General features: G+C 42.1%; 1 protein-coding gene and 1 pseudogene across 1 annotated transcript in view; one reads left to right on the top strand and one right to left on the bottom strand.

The window, feature by feature from the left end:
• The window catches only part of MRTFA (myocardin related transcription factor A), a 227,596-nt gene that overhangs the window by 127,769 nt on the left and 82,043 nt on the right, over nucleotides 1-17,784 (top strand). The gene's annotated exons all lie outside the window — the stretch shown is intronic.
• LOC118850103 lies at nucleotides 13,583-17,068 on the bottom strand (annotated as a pseudogene).

The following is a 17,784-nucleotide window of genomic DNA, read 5'->3' as shown; positions in this document are numbered from 1 at the left end:
ATCATTAAGTCCTGCCTTATGTCCTTGCTAAATGGTTTTCTTAAGATCTGACCATATCATCCCCCTATTCATTTGCGAGGCTTCCTGTTCTACAAAATTCCTTTGACACTTAAAACCCTTTGCACCTTGACCTCAGCCTACCTTCCCAGTCTTCTCACACATGCCTGCCTTTCAGGCCCTCTATGATCAGTCAGACTTTCTTATTGTTCTTTGTACACAGCATACTATCTTCTGTCTCTGAACCTTTGCAGTGATCTTCTTCCATGCGGGAAACACACTCCACAAGCAACTCTGAGATTGTTTTAGAGTTGTTGGAAAGCAGTAAAGTTGAAGGACTAGAGAGTACAGAGGGCAGAGGAGAGAAGATAAGTGAGCAGATGTGTCCAGAGAGGTGGAGATCAGGAGGTAATGAGGAAGTTGGAGGCAGGGGAGCCCTAGAAGGAAGGGCTCTTAATGCTTTTTGAGAGTTTGGGCTGCAGCTCACCTTCTGTTGCTACTTTGCAATGTGGGAACTTTGTTGGCTGCCAGAAAGAATGGGTTTCTTGTACATGAAAGGCCCACCATGAGCTAATATGCTGCTGTGCATTCATCTTGGTTTCTAGCCTCCTTGCCTTTCCTTCTCTACGTAAAAGAAGCAATCTGTATGTTATTTGCTTGTAGTTATTTAGGAGGGGAGGATAGGAGGGATCTTTGTGTCTTATTCTGCCTAAGTACTTGCCTCAAAGTTGTTTTGGAGTTATTGGAAGAGGTAAAATGTAGAGAGCAAAGGAACAGGGTACCTGGAACAGGGAAGAAAGCAGAAATGAAGCTTACTGGCTCAAACATTAGCTTTGACACAAAGAAACAGTCTCTTAGGCTTGTTCTTGAATGGTTGCTGTGCCTTATCTTCTCACATAAGATGGAAGAGGAAAAAAGTGCTTAGAAAGGTCTCCTGCCTTCCATCTTCTTCCTCCCAGTCTTGGTTTTGTTCTTCAGCAGTGTATCTCAATACACTGAGCTGGGTCTTCTGGAAAAGAATTGTGACCTGATCAGTCATTTTTGTTAGAAATACCAAGAATTTTACCTGGCCATGAGTGACTTTAGAAAAAAAAAGGTTTCTATCTCACGTCTTTATTTGACTGGTGACTTGGTGTTTAAGCCTGGCACAAGCACACTTTTCATCCAGACTTGAATTTCCTGCCTGGACCCACATTGGTCAGCATTCACCAAACCCCTCCTTGATTACGCCTTCTCATTTCCACGTTTCAATTCCCCCCTCCCTTCTCATCTTCATTTTTCCTTCTCCTTAAATAAAGGAAAGGCCAAAGCATGCTTCTAGTCTCCTCCTGTTTGTCTGCATCAGATAAGAAAGGATCCCTCTCAGTTGCTAAGAGAATTGACAAAAGCATGAGTTTGAAGCTTCGAATCCAGGATGTCAGTGATAAAGGTTCTGTTATCTAATACCGAGTCTGATTAATAGACCTCATCCTTTGTGAATGAGACCTGGCCTGGCAGTTCTTTTGAGATACAGGAAAAGGCATTCTTAGAACAAAGAAAACAAGGCTGCCTTTTGGCTAGATTAATTATCAGCTGGCCAACATCTCCTCACTGCCCCCTAAGAACAGTTTACCTCCTGCATTAGCTTCCAGTATGGCTTCAAATCATATTTTCATAAAATTTCTGTGGAAACAAAACTCAGTCATACCTTACATTTTGGTGGTTTTTATTCAACTTACCAGATCATGTAATGTAGGCAGATGTTAACAGTTTAAGAAATCTAAAGGAATGTTACTTCAAGCACGATAACTTTATAAGAAAACTGTTGTGTGAATACATGTAAAATGAAACCAGAGGTGTTTTTTTTTTTTAGCAGTGCTGAACAGATTTTTTTCTCTCTCTTATTTTCCATTCTAAGTAGGTCTTTATTTAGTGGGAGCACATAGACGATACTGGAGATTAATAAACACCATTTTCTTGATCCTGTTGTGTTGAGGAAGCTTTAAGGACATCTTAAAGTAAATCTTTGTTAAGACCATCACATTTGGGCAGGAGTTGGCTCTCTCGTTAGCGATTGGGCCACATATTCACAGCTGGCCCTAGAAGCAAATGCCTGGTACTTGTGATACTTTAGTTTGGAGAGAAAGCAAAATATTTAATTTATCAATCTTAATTGTGGTATGCTTGTACCTTATGGACAAGATAAAAATAATTACAAGTCCACAAAAATTTTCAAGATTCCCTACCTAGTTTTACTGGATCATGTAATCATGGGTTCGCTATCAGAATTTTCATTGTCACAGTGTTTGGAGCTGGGAATAGAACATTCCAGATCGTTGCTGAGGTTTTTCCTTTCCCTAGCCCTTTAATCTCTGTACTTCCCATCTCCTCTTAGAAAAAACAACAGAATAGCAGAGTTGTAATGTTGAATTTGCCCTTAACACTCTTTCCTTCTACTTCCCATTTCAGAATTAAGTCTTTCCTTATTAACAATAAAGGGAAAAAAAACTGCTTAAGTATAAAGAAAACCAACTAGCCCTGTGACTACTTTTGACGTTGTATACCACATTCCACAACCCTGCTCCCCACCTCTGCTGAGAGCATTGTCACACTCCTTCTAGGTGATTCCTCCAGCTCGGACTCACACTTGGGAGTCAGGCCCCCAGAGGATAGCATTCTAGGGGTAATGCTGGAGGGGGGACAGTACTCTTACTTACTACTACTATAGTATAGCCATTTTTTATGGCTGTCTTCCATCCCTGGAATGCCCACTCTCCTGATCTCTGCCTCCTGGCTTCCTTTAAGTCCCAAACAAAACCCCTCTTCTACAAGAAACCTTCCCCAACCCCTCATAATTCTTTCTCTTAATTATTATTTTAGAGCACTCTTTTTTATATTTTATTTTTGCCCAATTACATGTAAAAACAATTTTTAAAATTCACTTTTTTAGAAATTTGAGATCCAAATTCTTTCCCTCCCTTCTTTCTGTCTCCCCTCATTGAGAAGGAAGGCAAGCAATTTGATGTAAGTTATACATGTGCAGTCATGCAAAGCATATTTCCATATTAGTCTTGTTATGAAAGAAAACACAGACCAAAAAACCAAAACAACCCAAGCAGAATAAAGAAAGTTTTTTAAAAAGTATCCTTCGATCTGTATTCATACTCCATCAGTTGTTTCTCTGGAGATGAATAGTATTTTTCCCCCTGAGTCCTTTGGAATTGTCTTGGATCATTGTATTGCAGAGAAGAGCTAAGTCCTTCACAGCTGATCATACAGTATTGCCGTTACTCGGATTCTGCTCATTTCAGTTTGCATCATTTCATGGCAGTAGTTCCAGGTTTTTCTGAGAGCATTCTGCTCATCGTTTTTTGCAGCACAGTAGTATTTTATAACAATCATAAACCACAACTTGTTCAGCCATTCCCCAATTGATGTGTATCCCCTCAATTTTGGATTCTTTGCCATCACAAAATAGGCTGCTATGAATATTTTTGTATAAATAGGGCCTTTTCCTATTTGTTTTTTTTTTTAATCTCTTTGGGATGTATACCTAGTAATGGTATTGCTGAGTCAAAGGATTTGCACGGTTTTATAGCCCTTTGAGCATAGTTCCTAATTACTCTCCAGGATGGTTGAATCAGTTCACAACTCCCACCAAAAATGCGTTAGTGTCTTATTTTTCCTACATTCCTTCCAACATTTGTCATTTTCCTTTCCTTTCATTTAAGCCAATCTGATAGGAGTGCATTTCTCTAATCAGTAGTGATTAGGAACATTTTTTGGTATAATTATAGATAGCTTTATTCCATCTGAAAACTGCCTGTTCATATCCGACCATTTATTGATTAGGGAATGGCTCTTATTTTTACAAATTAGACTCAGTTCTCTATATATTTGAGAAGTGAGACCTTTATCAGAGAAACTTACTGTAAAATTTTTTTTTCGCATCTATTACTGTTTATTTCCCTCCATCCTATCCCCTCCCCCATCCCACTCTCTCTCCTTTTACCCTGTCATTCTCAAAAGTGTTTTGCTTCTAACTACTGCCTCCCTCAAGTTGTTTTCCCTTCTATCAGTCCCTTCTCCTTTTCTTATCTCCTTCCCCTACTTTTTGTAGGATAAGATAGATTTCTATATTCAATTGAGTGTGTATGTTATTCCTTCTTTGAGCCAATTCTGATGAGAGTAAGGTTCAAGTGCTATCTCCCTTCCCATCTTCCCCTCCACCGTAGAAGGTATTTTGCACCTCTTTTATGTGAGGTAATTTACCCTGGTCTCGATCTCCCTTCCCCTTCTCCCAGCTCATTTCTCTTTCTTATCCGTTAATTTTATTTTTTTTTAGATATCATACCATCATATTCAACTTAAACCTATGCCCTCTGTTTATGAATATTCCTTCTGATGGCCCCTATAATGAAAAGGTTCTTAGGAGTTACAGGTATCATCTTCCCATGTAGGAATGAAAACAGTTCAACCTTATTGAATCCCTTATTATTTCTCTTTCCTCTTTATCTTTTTGTGCTTCTCTTGAGTCTTATATTTGAAAGTCAGATTTCCTATTCAGTTCTGGTCTTTTCATCAGGAATACTTGAAAGTCCTCTCTATTTCAATAAATGACCTTCCCCCTTCCCTCTCCCCGGCCCCCCCCCATTATACTTAGTTTTGCTGGGTAGGTGATTCTTGGTTGTAATCCTAGCTTCTTTGCCTTCTGGAATATCATATTCTAACCCCTCTGATCCTTTAATGTAGAAGCTGCTAAATCTTGCTTTAACCTGACAGTGGCTCTACAATATTCGAATTGTTTTTTTTCTGGCTGCTTGCATTATTTTCTTCTTGACCTGGAAGCTCTGGAATTTGGCTATAATTTTCCTGGGAGTTTTCACTTTGGAATCTCCTTCAGGAGGTGATTGATAGATTCTTTCCATTTCTGTTTTACCCTCTGGTTCTAGACTATCAGGGCAGTTTGCCTTGATGATTTCTTGAAAGAGGTTTTCTAGGCTCTTTTTTTGATCATGGCTTTTAGGTAATCCAAAAATTTTTAAATTATCTGTCCTTGATCTTTTTTCCATATTAGCTATTTTTCCAATAAGATATTTCACATTTTCTTCTATTTTTTCATTCTTTGATTTTGTTTAATTGTTTCTTGATGTCTCATAGAGTCTGCTTGCCCAATTCTAATTTCTAAGGAATTATTTTTTTTCAGTGAGCTTTTGTATCTTCTTTTTCCATTTGGCCAATTTTTCTTTTTAAGGAGTTCTTCTCTTCAGTGGATTTTTGTTCCTCTTTTCCTATTTGGCATATCCTGTTTTTTAATGTATTATTTTCTTTAGTATTTTTTGTGCATCCTTTAAAAGGCAAGCTGTTGACTTATTTTTCATGATTTTCTTGTGTTGCTCTCATTTCTTTTCCCAGTTTTTCCTCTGCCTCTCTTATTTGATTTTTAAAATCCTTTTTGAGTTCTTCTAGGAATTCTTTTTGGGATTGAGATCAATTCACTTTTTTCTTTGAGGCTTTAGATGCAACAGTTTTGACTTTGTTGTCTTTTTTTGAGATTGTGTTTTGATCTTCCCTATCACCATAGTAACTTTATGGTCAGATTCTTTGCTGTTGTTGTTTGCTCATTTTTCTAGCCTATTTCTTGTGTTTTAATTTTATGTTGAGGTTGGGCTCTGCTCCTGTGGTCAAAGGGGCACTATCCCAAGATTCAGGTTTTTTGTGTGGTTGTTTTCAGAGCTAGTGGGAACCTGCAAGTTTTTGGTTTTTCCAAGGTTGTACGATCTAAGGAGAGGTGTGTTTACTACTTTCCTGGCCTATGCTCTGGTCTGTAAGCGACCACAAGCACTCTTTTCCACCCTGGAACTACGACCAGGGTTCCTGCTCTCTTATGGCTGTGAGCTCTGGTGTGCTAATGCTCTTCCTCGTCCTGGGACTGCCACTCAGGACTTCAGCCCAGATCTGAGTATGGGCAATGCAACAAAGTCCTGCATCCAGTGCCAGCAAAAGGACCCCCCATAATCTCCTTTTGACCAGTTCTCTGATCTCTTTACTGTCTATCAGGGGCCGAGAGTTCCAGAAACAACCATTGCCAGTGCTGATTCAGTGCCCCTGAGGCCTGCTGCTGGTTTGCTGTTGCACTAGACTACTCTAAGGCTGGCACGACTGACCTTTCCTGCCACCCTTCTCATTTGGCTTGGCCTAGAAGAATGTTTCACTTCATCCTTCAGAATTCATTTGGAGGCATGATTTCAAGTTGTCTGTAGGGGACTTTGGGAGAGCTCAGGCTACTCCCTGCCCTTTCTCTGCCATTCTCTTCTTAACTATTTCCTGTTTATCTTGCATGTGCTTCCTGTATACATTGTTGTTTGTTGCTGCCTCCCCTATTAGATTGTGAGCTCCTTGAGGGCAGGAACTGCCGTTTGCTTAGCACAGTGCCTGGCACATAGTAGGCATTTAATAAATATTTAGTGACCGACAAGGTACTTGATGTGTCTGCTGCACCACCAGCTGCCTCCCAGAAGAGAAAAGAAAAAAGCAGCCATTTGGCAGGGCTGACAAATACATCAGCTGCTGCTGACAGTGTATGTAGCCCTTCCCTCTCCTAGTCACCCATTTGTGCAGTGGGAGGTCCTTACAACTCTTCTCAAGGGCCAAGCTTGGTGTTGTTATTACTCAGTGTCTTCTTTTGTTGTTTATTTACGATGTCATCATTGTGTAGGTAGAGATATTTTTGCCTGGCTCTGTTTACATCACTCGGCATCAATTTACATAGGTCTTACCATGCTTTTTCAAAGGCTTCCTATTTGTCATTTCTTAGGGTGCAGTAATGTACCATCTCACCGGTGTCCCACAATTTTGTGGCCGTTCTGCAGGCTCAGCCCGCCTGTCTTGTCTCTGCTTCTTTGCTACAGTAAAAGTCTCATGAAGACTCCTGGTTTCTATGTTATCAGCAGGAACAAACATCCAAATCATTTTCCTTGACTCTTAGTGGCTTTGGAGGCCAACAGAGGAAGCTGGTGTAGGATACTTAAGAGATTTGGCTGGAAGAGTGCAATGTTCTAGAGTTTTTTGTTTGGTGTCATTTACTGTAAACATTTGGAAATGGTTTCAAAATGAATAAAAGTGTAAAATGACATGAAAGGACTCGCACCCCAGTTCTGTCCTTGCTCTGGATGGGGAGGGGGAATAGGAAGAGGAGCAGAAGTGAATCAAGTCATGTGATCCTGCCTGTCTGGCAGAAGTCTTCAAGTTCTGAGCAGAGAAACCAACTGTGTTTACTATTTTGGGTGAATGAGGTTAGTTGGTTGCTACGAGCAGCTCCTCTATGGGACCCTTCCTTGCTTCCAGTATGCACAGCTCTTCTCATTGAGATCATCCTGGTGCTTGCTATTGAAATTTGGGTGGAAGAGGGAGGGGTCTCTGCCTAGTCTGAGTCCTGACTGGGAGAAACACCCCCTTCACTCTCCCCTTCCCCAAATGTGATCAGTCTTGGGCAGCTGCCTAGAAAGTGATGGTGAGCAGACCTTTTACGAGAAGCAAACTGCCTCTTTAAGGGGGTGAGGGAAGTCTGGCTTATTGCAGCATCTGCTTCTGGAGCCCAAAATCCCCTCCAGCATGCTGGAGGAGAAGACTAATATCCTACAGTGTGCCTCTGGAATTCTGCCACTCTCGGGGATTGGGCTGAAGCAGGGGCAGGACATTGACTCAGCAGGATGCCAGGATCCGTACCACAGTTTGCGGGAAGGTTAGCAGATTCAGCCACTTTGCATTTGCATGCTGCTGCTAATACCTTCTGCACCTCACGCTGCACATTTCCCCTGTCCTTGTCCAGACTTTGAGTCTGGCTGCTTTTTTCTTCCAAGTTTTTCTGAAGGTGTGAGGATCACATGGCAGCTAGGCATGGTAGCAAACATACATGTACACACATGCACATGCCTATTATCTACACATGTGCATGCACATACATCTATATTTAACGGCTGGCTCACACTGTCCAATTGCTTTCTCCCTTTACTAACCCTTTCCTTCCCCATGTGAAGTTGCTCAGAGGTAATCACAGCTTCTAGGAGGAGTAGGAACCAGGGAGAAAGTCCCTCCTAGGGAAGCAGGATGTTCTTTTCTGTTGTTTTTGACAGTAGCTTGAGGACCAAGGTGCCGCCTCTTTCAGCTTAGGGGAGTAACAGGATTAGAAATGTTGGTGTTTTCCATGCCGGCATCACAGTCTGAAAGGGGAGATAGTTTGTGCTGCCACTTTGTCCTGTCCAGGGCCAGGAAGCTTGGCCATTCTTAGTTTTAAACTTATAAAGAAATTCTCCTTTGATACTTTGTAATAATGGTTGGCTTCAGTGCAAAAAAATGATTCTAAGTTTAAAGGAAATTCTTTCAGATGACATTTAAGTTCGGACAAAGGGAATATGGCCAATGAATGCTAATGGAGGAAAATTATCCTTTTTATTTTTTGTAGCTTGGAAACTGTATGCTTTCTGGTGGCTAGATTTATGTAATCCACACTAAGAATTAAAGATAGATTAATCTATACTTTTGAAAATTCTTGAGCACATGGATGTATGTATTGTAAATGTGATTAGATCTGGGTGCATCTGGGAAAGGGAATAGTTTTTTTTAAAATGGTTTAGTTAGTGAAAGTCAAAGTCAGTTTTTTTTCCACATACCTGTAGTGGATACAAAATAATCATTTGTGTTACTTCCTTGAAAATTGGCTCTATATTTTGCTGGTTTCATGACATTTATGAGGTTTGAATCTCTCCTAAGATAAGCACTGAGTCTTTTGGAGTTTTCTAGAATTCCATATTGTATCCTGAAAGTTGAAAGAGAAATCTGATTTTCTCTCCCCTTTTACTTAAAGTCTCAGTATTCGTAACAATATGGAAGGGGGGAGGAAGAAAACATGCAGAAGAAGATACTTTGGGTACATTCCCAGGTTTTTCATGCAGAACATAGGGAGAGGGAACAACAATGTTCTGCATTCTTCCTTCAGGAAACCAAACTAAAGACATCTACTTCTAATTAATTTTCATCTTCTAACATGTAATTTTTGTTCTTTTATTCACATTTCTTATTTTTCTTGCTCTCCTTTAAAAAAAAAGAATAGTCAGTGCTCAGTTTTGGGGAGCTGGAGAAAAGCAAGCCAAAGGTGCCCTTCACTTTATTGTCTTAGTCGGCAGCTGGAGATAACCTATAGAAGCATAAGGCGTCCAAATGGCCGGCTTCCACATTTTACTTTAGCATAGACAGCGTTGACCAGTGGACAGATTCAGGAGGGAGGAAGTTTGAAAGTCCCAAAGATTGATTTGTTTGTACTTTTTACACAATCTCTTTGAACTTAAGGTGGCAACCAAGTTGTCCAGGACAAACAAAAACTCTAAAACTCAGTGCTTGGGGAAGATAGTGAAGCTCAGCTGGCACTCCGGATGGATAGAACTGTCTGGAGAGCAATCTGGTGCTGCCTGATGAGTTATACAAATAATAATCCCCAGTGACCCAGTAGTCTTATCATCGAGAATACACACTGAAAACATTTCAAAGTCTGCGTGCACGTGTTTGTAATAGCAAAATAACGGAAAGCGCTTCAGTGTCTATTAAATAACAAGAATGACTGAACAGACGGTTGGAGGGTAGTACAGTAGAATGGCACAATGCAGTAATTATGGCAAATGGGATTTTTTTCCCAGTGGAAAAATATAAGAAGTAGAAGAAGAGGAGCGCTATTGGCTTTGATCGCATGGCTTACCGTGCAGTCAGAATCAGTGTGAACGGGGCGCACTGTGCAGAGTGCGTTACACTTATCATCACATCTGATCCTGTGGACTAGATAAGAAGGTGATGTAGCGGTTTAGATGTTAATTTTAATAACAATAATAACTCACCTTTCTGTAGGGCCTTACAGTTTGCAAATCACTTCACAGCAGTCTTGTGAGATATGTACTACAGATATTTTACAAATTTTACAAACTGAGGCCCATAAAGGTGTTTTAAATGAATATTTGAACAGTCTTGATGTTGAAAGTTAAAGTCATAATAAACTGTCTTAAAAATAGAAAAAGAAATCTTATATGAAATTCCTGTAGCTCAGAAGTGATTTCTGCCTTTGATTGCATTCCAGAATGTAACTGAACTCTGAGCCAAACTTCCCAGTTCTTGTTGGCATTGGCCCTGGTAATTGCAGTCTCCCCTCCTGTCACTGGGGGGCAGAAGTACGCACATGGGTAGTGTTTCTTCGTTCAGAAGAGGGCAGTGATGTGTGTTCTTGTACAGCCTCCCACCACTTAGTATTACCTAACGTTTTACAGCTGCATCCGACCACAGATCTGCAGCTGGAGGAGCCTTAAAGGACCTAGGTGAACCTCTTCATTTTATGGTTGAGAAAATCGAGGTGCAGAGATCTTGCCCAAGATCACACAGGCAGTAAATGGCAGCCTCAGACTCAGAGTCACTGTTCTTTCAGTGATATGACACTCCATATTTCTAACCATGGGAAAATGTTTGCAGCCAGGAAATTAACGGTAACATTAAAGACACCTTTGGCCTGAGAAAGACTTCTTGGCCTTTTAGAAGCCTAAGATCTGAAGTGGGAAGAAATTGTATGTCGTTTTACACATAGTAGTAGCTGGTATTTACAGAAGACTTCCAAGGTTTGCTTTATAGTGTTTTGTTTATAAATATGATTTCATTTGATCCTTACAGCAACCCTGAGACATAGGTGTTGTCCTTCCCAACTTACAGATGAGGAAGCAAACCAAGCCGGCCCCTTCCTGCCTTTGCAGGCTGCTGGTACTCCTGTCCACATCCTCAGGCCCTCCTGCTCCTCCTCCTCACGCTTGGTGACCCGTGTGGCCTCACCCCTCTGCTGCCTCCTCTGGCTCTGCCCCACTCACCCTGGGGAGATGTTCTACCTAAACCCTTGTTGGCTTAGTGTCTCCTCCATTAGAATGTGAGTTCTTGAGGGCAGGAGCCTCCTTGGGTTTTGTTGTCTTTATCCCCACTATTTAGCACAGTGACTGGCATATAAAGCATGCAAGAAATGATTGTTGACTGACTAAAATTACATGGGCAGGGGGCAGCTAGGTGGTGCAGTGAGTAGAACATGGGCCCTGGAGTCAGGAGGACCTGAGTTCAAATCTGGCCTCAGACACTTGAGACACTTACTAGCTGTGTGACCTCGGGCAAGTCACTTAACCCCAACTGCCCTGCCTTCCCCCCTCCAAAAAAAAAAAAAGCCAAAACCTAAAATTACATGAGTAATAAAAAATAACTGAGCTAAAATTTGAACTTTCATCCTCTTATTCCAAATTCAGTGTTTTCCCCACAGTCAGGGAATACCTGACTGTGTAATTATTTTAAATCTGGGTTCAGGGGGGAAACTGGTAGTATTGTTTTTCCAGGTAGAAATGTGGCAAACCTATAAAACACAGGCTAGAATCTCAGGTACCAGAACTGAGCTCCTTGAGGGTAATATCTTTGTCTTGAAAAGCACCCTGATTGTAGTGAGAAGTATACTGAGCATGGGGCCCTCCGACTCCTCTAGTCCAATGCTTTTCATTTCAACAAACCTAATCAAGTACCACTATTTTCCCTCCTTCTCTCCCTCCTCCCTTCCTTCCCTCCCTTCCTTCCTCCCTCCCTTCCTCCCTTCCTTCCTCCCTCCCTCCCTATCTCCTAATCTCAGCCTTCCTGGCAGGGCTGCACCCCCATGCCTAGCAAGTCCCACTATTAGGTTCCAAGGGGTATAGAAATAAGATTCTTACCCCTTTAAACTTACAGTTGAGTAGCGGAGTTAAAAACATTTACAAAAATAACAAAATAATATGAAACAGCATGGGCATAAAAGAAATTAGGAAGCAGAGGTTATTAAGAATATCTGTAAGCCACACCAAATACCAGATGTTGAGGGGAAAGAAAGGACCGCTGTTGGGAAGAAGAAACCAAAGCTATGGGGACTAGAAAAAGAAGCGCCCCTCCCTCTAGACTCAGTTGCTGGAAGTATGTAGCCCCTGGATGTGATCCCCTACCCCCTCCAGCATGTTGACCCCCAGGCATCCCCACCCTGTAGGCTTTAACCTCCCTTTAGTTGCTGATTCCTTCCTTCCTGCTTTTAATAGGGCCCAAATTCCTCCTCCTTAAAATAAGCGGCACTAGATCTTATCGTTCCCTCCTTCTGTCTTGTGATTTCTCTTCTCTCCTGCTCAGCCCTGCAGGCTCCATGGGGAAGCTGCCTCCACTTGCTGCCCCATTTCTTCTGTTCTCACTCAGTCCTCAATCCTTTGCAATCAGGCTTCTGACCACCTCAGCTGGTCTCTCCAGAGTTACCACTGACCTCTTAAGTGCCGTGCCTGATGGTATTTTCTCAGCCACCGATTGGCTTGTAGGCTGCATTTGATACTGTTGACCACCCTCCCTTCTTAGATGCTTCCTTCTCTCTGGGTTTCCATGACATGACTCTCTTCTGGTTCTCCTACCCATCACATTACTGTTCAGTCTCCTTTTCTGGCCTATCGTATCCTATACCTGTGGATATGCCCCAAGCTACTCTTCTGGACTCTCTTCTCAGTCGATCAGCCAGCATTTATTAAGTGCCAGGTACTGTCCTGAACCCTGCTAGGCTCACCAAGCTGCCACGCAGAGCCCTCTTTGGCCAGGTCCCCTGTTACACTCTCCCCTCTGTGCTCATTCTGAGGCTCTGTTCTCACTGGAGCAAGGCTAAATGGGCTTATCAGAACTCTAGGAGTAACCCTGAGGGCTTGAGGTATTGTTTATGAGCCTCCATCCAGTGATTCTCCCAGTTAACCACATCCTCAGCATCATCCAACTTGTAATTACTGCTTCAATGTAATTTTACCACCAAAAATCAATTAGTTTTTACAAAGGGATAATTACTAAGAAGACATATCAAGACCCAATCTACAAAAAATTTCCCCTGCCCTATACTAAACCAGGGCATACTTTTTCTGCTACATACTTGCTTGATTAGTGAGCTCCACTTTAAAATGATTACTCCGGGGGCAGCTAGGTGGCACAGTGAGTAGAGCACCAGCCCTGGAGTCTGAAGGACCTAAGTTCAAATATGGCCTCAGACACTTGACACACTTACTAGCTGTGTGACCTTGGGCAAGTCACTTAACCCCAATTGCCTTGCCTTCCTCCCTCCCCCCAAAAAACCCGATTACTCCTATAGGGTTTATTTATGGTTGTGGCCAAGTAAGTAGCTCTGGTTTTCGGGACATGGCTTCCAGGTTGCTGCATCAATTCATTGCTGGTTGGGTCAAACAGATTGATCCTTAGGCCTGATTACCACCTGGCTTCAGTTGTAGCAGCTGTAGGCAAACTCAGTTCTGGCCCCCACTTGCTGACTGATGGCTCTTACAGCCTTTCAAAGCTGCCAGGGTTGTAGCCTGGTCCGTTGCATCTCTGATTCCTATGCATTCAAGATAAGGGAAAATTAAATAAAACAAATAAAAACCCCAGCAGGGTTATATGTCCATGGCTACATGGCAACTGGGTAAGAAAAGCAGGTGCTTGCAGAAGGCTGTGAACTGTGAGGCCCTACCACTTTTTTTTAATTGACTTTTTTTTATTAACACGTATACATTTACTTGTCTTCTGGCTTGTTGAAGCAGTACGTTAGACAGCACTTGCCACAATGATGTCTGTCAAAATGATTAGCCATAAAGACTCTAGCACCACATTCATCAGAAGGGCACTCTCATCGAAGGCGGCCAATCTTGCCATTCTCATCAACCTTATAGTACTTCAGAACAGCAAGCTTAACCTTCTTCCTCTTGTGCTTGTTCTTTTTGGGAGTGGTGTAAGATGTCTTCTTTCTGTTCTTGGTACCACCATGAAGTCTCAGAACAAGATGAAGGGTAGACGCCTTCTGAATGTTATAGTCAGACAAAATATGCTCATCTTCCAGTTGCTTGCCTGCAAAAATCAATCTTTGTTGATTGAGGGAATACCTTCCTTATCTTATATCTTGACCTTGACATTTTCACTACTATCAGATGGTTCAACCTCAAGGGTGATGGTCTTCCCCATCAAAATCTTCACGAAAATCTGCGTTGTGGCAGTGGGTCCACCCACTGATGGCGGATCTGAAAGAGCTTTTTTTATTTATTAGAATCTTTTTAAAAAAATTTTTAATGACTGTTATTCTTTATTTAATATTTTAGTTTTCAACATTAATTTCCACGAGATTTTGAGTTACAAATTTTCTCCCCATTCCTACCCTCCCCCCCATTCCAAGATGGTATATATTCTGATTGCCTCATTCCCCAGTCAGCCCTCCCTTCTGTCACCCCACTCCCCCCCCCCATCCCCTTTCCCCTTACTTTCTTGTAGGGCAGGATAGATTTCTATGCCCCATTCACTATATATCTTGTTTCCCTGCTGCATGCAAAAAACCCCTTTTTTTTTTGAGCATTTGCTTTTAAAACTTTGAGTTCCAAATTCTCTCCCTTCTTCCCTTCCCACCCACCCTTCCTAAGAAGGCAAGCAATTCAGCATAGATCACACATGTATCACTATGTAAAACACTTCCACAATGCACATGTTGTGAAAGGCTAACTATATTTCCTTCTATCCTATCCTGTCCCCTTTTATTCAGTTTTTTTCCCTTGATCCTGTCCGTTTTCAAAAGTGTTTGCTTTTGATTACCTCCTCCCCCTATCTGCCTTCCCTTCTGTCATCCCCCCCTTTTTATCCCCTTCCCCTTTCTTTCCTGTGGAGTAAGATACCCAATTGAGTGTGTATGTTATTCCCTCCTCATGTCAAATCCTATTAGAGCAAGATTCACTCATTCCCCCTCACCTGTCCCCTCTTCCCTTCCTACAGAACTGCTTTTTCTTGCCACTTTTATGTGAGATAATTTACCCCATTCTATCTTTTCCTTTCTCACTCTCTCAATATATTCCTCTCTCACCCCTTAATTTCATTTTTTTAGATATCATCCCTTCATATCCAACTCACCCTGTGCCCTTTGTCTATATATATATGTATATTCCCTTTAACTACCTAATACTGAGAAAGGTGTCATGAATTACACACATCATCTTTCCATGTGGGAATGTAAACAAAACAGTTCAACTTTAGTAAGTCTCTTATGAATTCTCTTTCTTGTTTATCTTTTCATACTTCTCTTGATTCTTGTGTTTGAAAGTCAGATTTTCTATTTTCAGCTCTGGTCTCTTCATTGAGAAAGCTTGAAATTCCTCTATTTTATTGAAAGTCCATATTTTGCCTTGGAGCATTATACTCAGTTTTGCCAGGTAGGTGATTCTTGGTTTTAATCCTGACTCCTTTGACCTCCAGAATATCATATTCCAAGCCCTTTGATCCCTTAATGTAGAAGCTGCTAGATCTTGTGTTATTCTGATTGTGTTTCCACAGTATTCAAATTGTTTCTTTCTGGCTTCTTGCAGTATTTTCTCCTTGACCTGGAAACTCTGGAATTTGGTGACAATATTCCTAGGAGTTTTCTTTTTGGGATCTTTTTCAAGAGGTGATTGGTAGATTCTTTCAATTTCTATTTTACCATCTAGTTCTAGAATATCAGGGCAGTTTTCCTTGATAATTTCTTGAAAGATGATGTCTAGGCTCTTTTTTTGATCATGGCTTTCAGGTAGTCCAATAATTTTTAAATTATCTCTCCTGGATCTGTTCTCCAGGTCAGTGGTTTTTCCAATGAGATATTTGACATTGTCTTCCACTTTTTCATTGCTTTGGTTCTGTTTTATAATATCTTGATTTCTCATCAAGTCACTAGCTTCCACTTGCTCCAATCTAATTTTTAAGGTAGTATTTTCTTCAGTGGTCTTTTGGACCTCCTTTTCCATTTGGCTAGTTCTGCCTTTCAAGGCATTCTTCTCCTCATTGGCTTTTCAGAGCTCTTTTGCCATTTGAGTTAGTCTGTTCTTTAAGGTGTTATTTTCTTCAGTATTTTTTAGCAAGTCGTTGACTTGTTTTTCATGCTTTTTTCGCATCATTCTCATTTCTCTTCCCAATTTTTCCTCTACTTCTCTTACTTGCTTTTCCAAATCCTTTTTGAACTCTTCCATGGCCTGAGCCCAGTTCGTATTTTTCTTGGAGGCTTTTGTTGTAGGCTCTTTGACTTTGTTGACTTTTTCTGGCGGTATGTTTTGATCTTCTTTGTCACCAAAAAAGGAATCTAGAGTTTGAGTTTGAGTCTGAATTTGAGTTTGTTTTCGCTCCCTGTTCATGTTCCCAGCAAACTACTCGGGCTTCTTGTCAGGATATGACTGCTTGTAGAGTAGAGAGTACTTTGTCCCAAGCTTCAGGGTCCAAGCACTGCTGTTTTTAGAGATACTTCTATTCCACTGTTACTGCAGGCTCTTGTCACAGCAGCGCTCCTTCCCCAAGAACCTCCAACTAGGATCACAATATAGATCCAAGCAGGGCACAGCAAGAGAACCTGCCTTTGTGCCCACAAAGCACTCATTGCACTCCCACTCTGATCCACTGCTAGATTCCTCCCACCATGTGCGCCAGGGACTCAAGAAGCAGCTGATGCTGGAGCTCTGGAGGCCACCTCAGGAGCTTCCTGCTGCTGCCACCGCCACCACTGCACCACCTCCGCCCCCCCCAGGACTGGTGGCTGGAGCACTCTGAACTTGATCCTGCAGTTTCCCACTAACCTGCTCTTTGGCATTTGTGGGTTGTGAAGTCTGGTAACTGCCACAGCTCACTGTTTCATGGCCATAAGGCCTCTTCCAGTTGGGTGACTCCTGGTCTGGTCTGTTCTGCTGTGGCCCATGTTGGGCTGTACTCCGCTCCCAGCGCCATGCGATAGACCCTTCCTGGTGACCATCCAGGCTTTCCTGGGCTGGAGAGCTGTTTCCCTCTGGTATTTTGTGGGTTCTGCAGCTCTAGAATTTGTTCAGAGCCATTTTTACAGGTGTTTGGAGGGATTTGGGGGAGAGCTTAAGCAAGTCCCTGCTTTCCAGCCGCCATCTTGACTCTGCCCCTGGCCCTGCCATTTCTGCTGGCAGATCCCATCAGATCTTGCCTTGCTCACCAACGGGCAGGAGATTTCAAACCTGTTGTCTCCATGATCAGCCATCAGTGAAAAGGTCTTTCTGTCACCATAAAGTAAGTTTATAGGAAAGTCAAGATAACTGTGTGTGTTCCAAAGAGGGAAAAGGGACCTTCCAGCATGCATCACTGTGTCTTCATGTGTATTGCAACAGGTGGGGCCTAATGCAGATGTTTGAAGGACTCAGAACCTGTATCAGCCCCCTGTCACCTACATGGGTGAGCATACCACACACACACACACACACACACACACACACACACACACAATGTGCATATCTCCATTTCATAGCTACCACCTGAGTTCAGGTCCTAATACCTTTTGCTTAGATTATACAGCAGCCTCCTGATTGGTCTCCGTGCCTCAAGTCTTTCCCTGCTCCGGTCCATGGTACACACTGCTGCTGCTGAAGTCATTTTCCTGAAGTACAGATCTGACCATGTGATTACCACACTCCACTCTAGAGGCCTGCTGCCTCTGGGACCAAATATCAGCTCCTTTGTTTAGCTTTGAAAGCCTTCTTCAGCCTGGCCCCAATCTGTTTGTCCAGCTTTGTTGGATGTTACTGTCCCTCCTGCATTCTCTCTATCCATCCAAACTGGACTTTTTTGTGTTCCTCACACACCTTGCATTTCCTGTCTCCATGCCTGGAATGTACCCACTCCTCATATTTGCCTCAGTTTACCCCCCTTCCTTGAAGCTGCAGTTCAGGCACCATCAACATGAAGCTTTTTCTCATCCCC

The sequence above is a fragment of the Trichosurus vulpecula genome, chromosome 5, assembly GCF_011100635.1.
Source record: "Trichosurus vulpecula isolate mTriVul1 chromosome 5, mTriVul1.pri, whole genome shotgun sequence".
Taxonomy (NCBI): domain Eukaryota; kingdom Metazoa; phylum Chordata; class Mammalia; order Diprotodontia; family Phalangeridae; genus Trichosurus; species Trichosurus vulpecula.
Note: the sequence above shows the minus strand (reverse complement) of the source record. Positions and strands in the feature narration are given on the sequence as shown.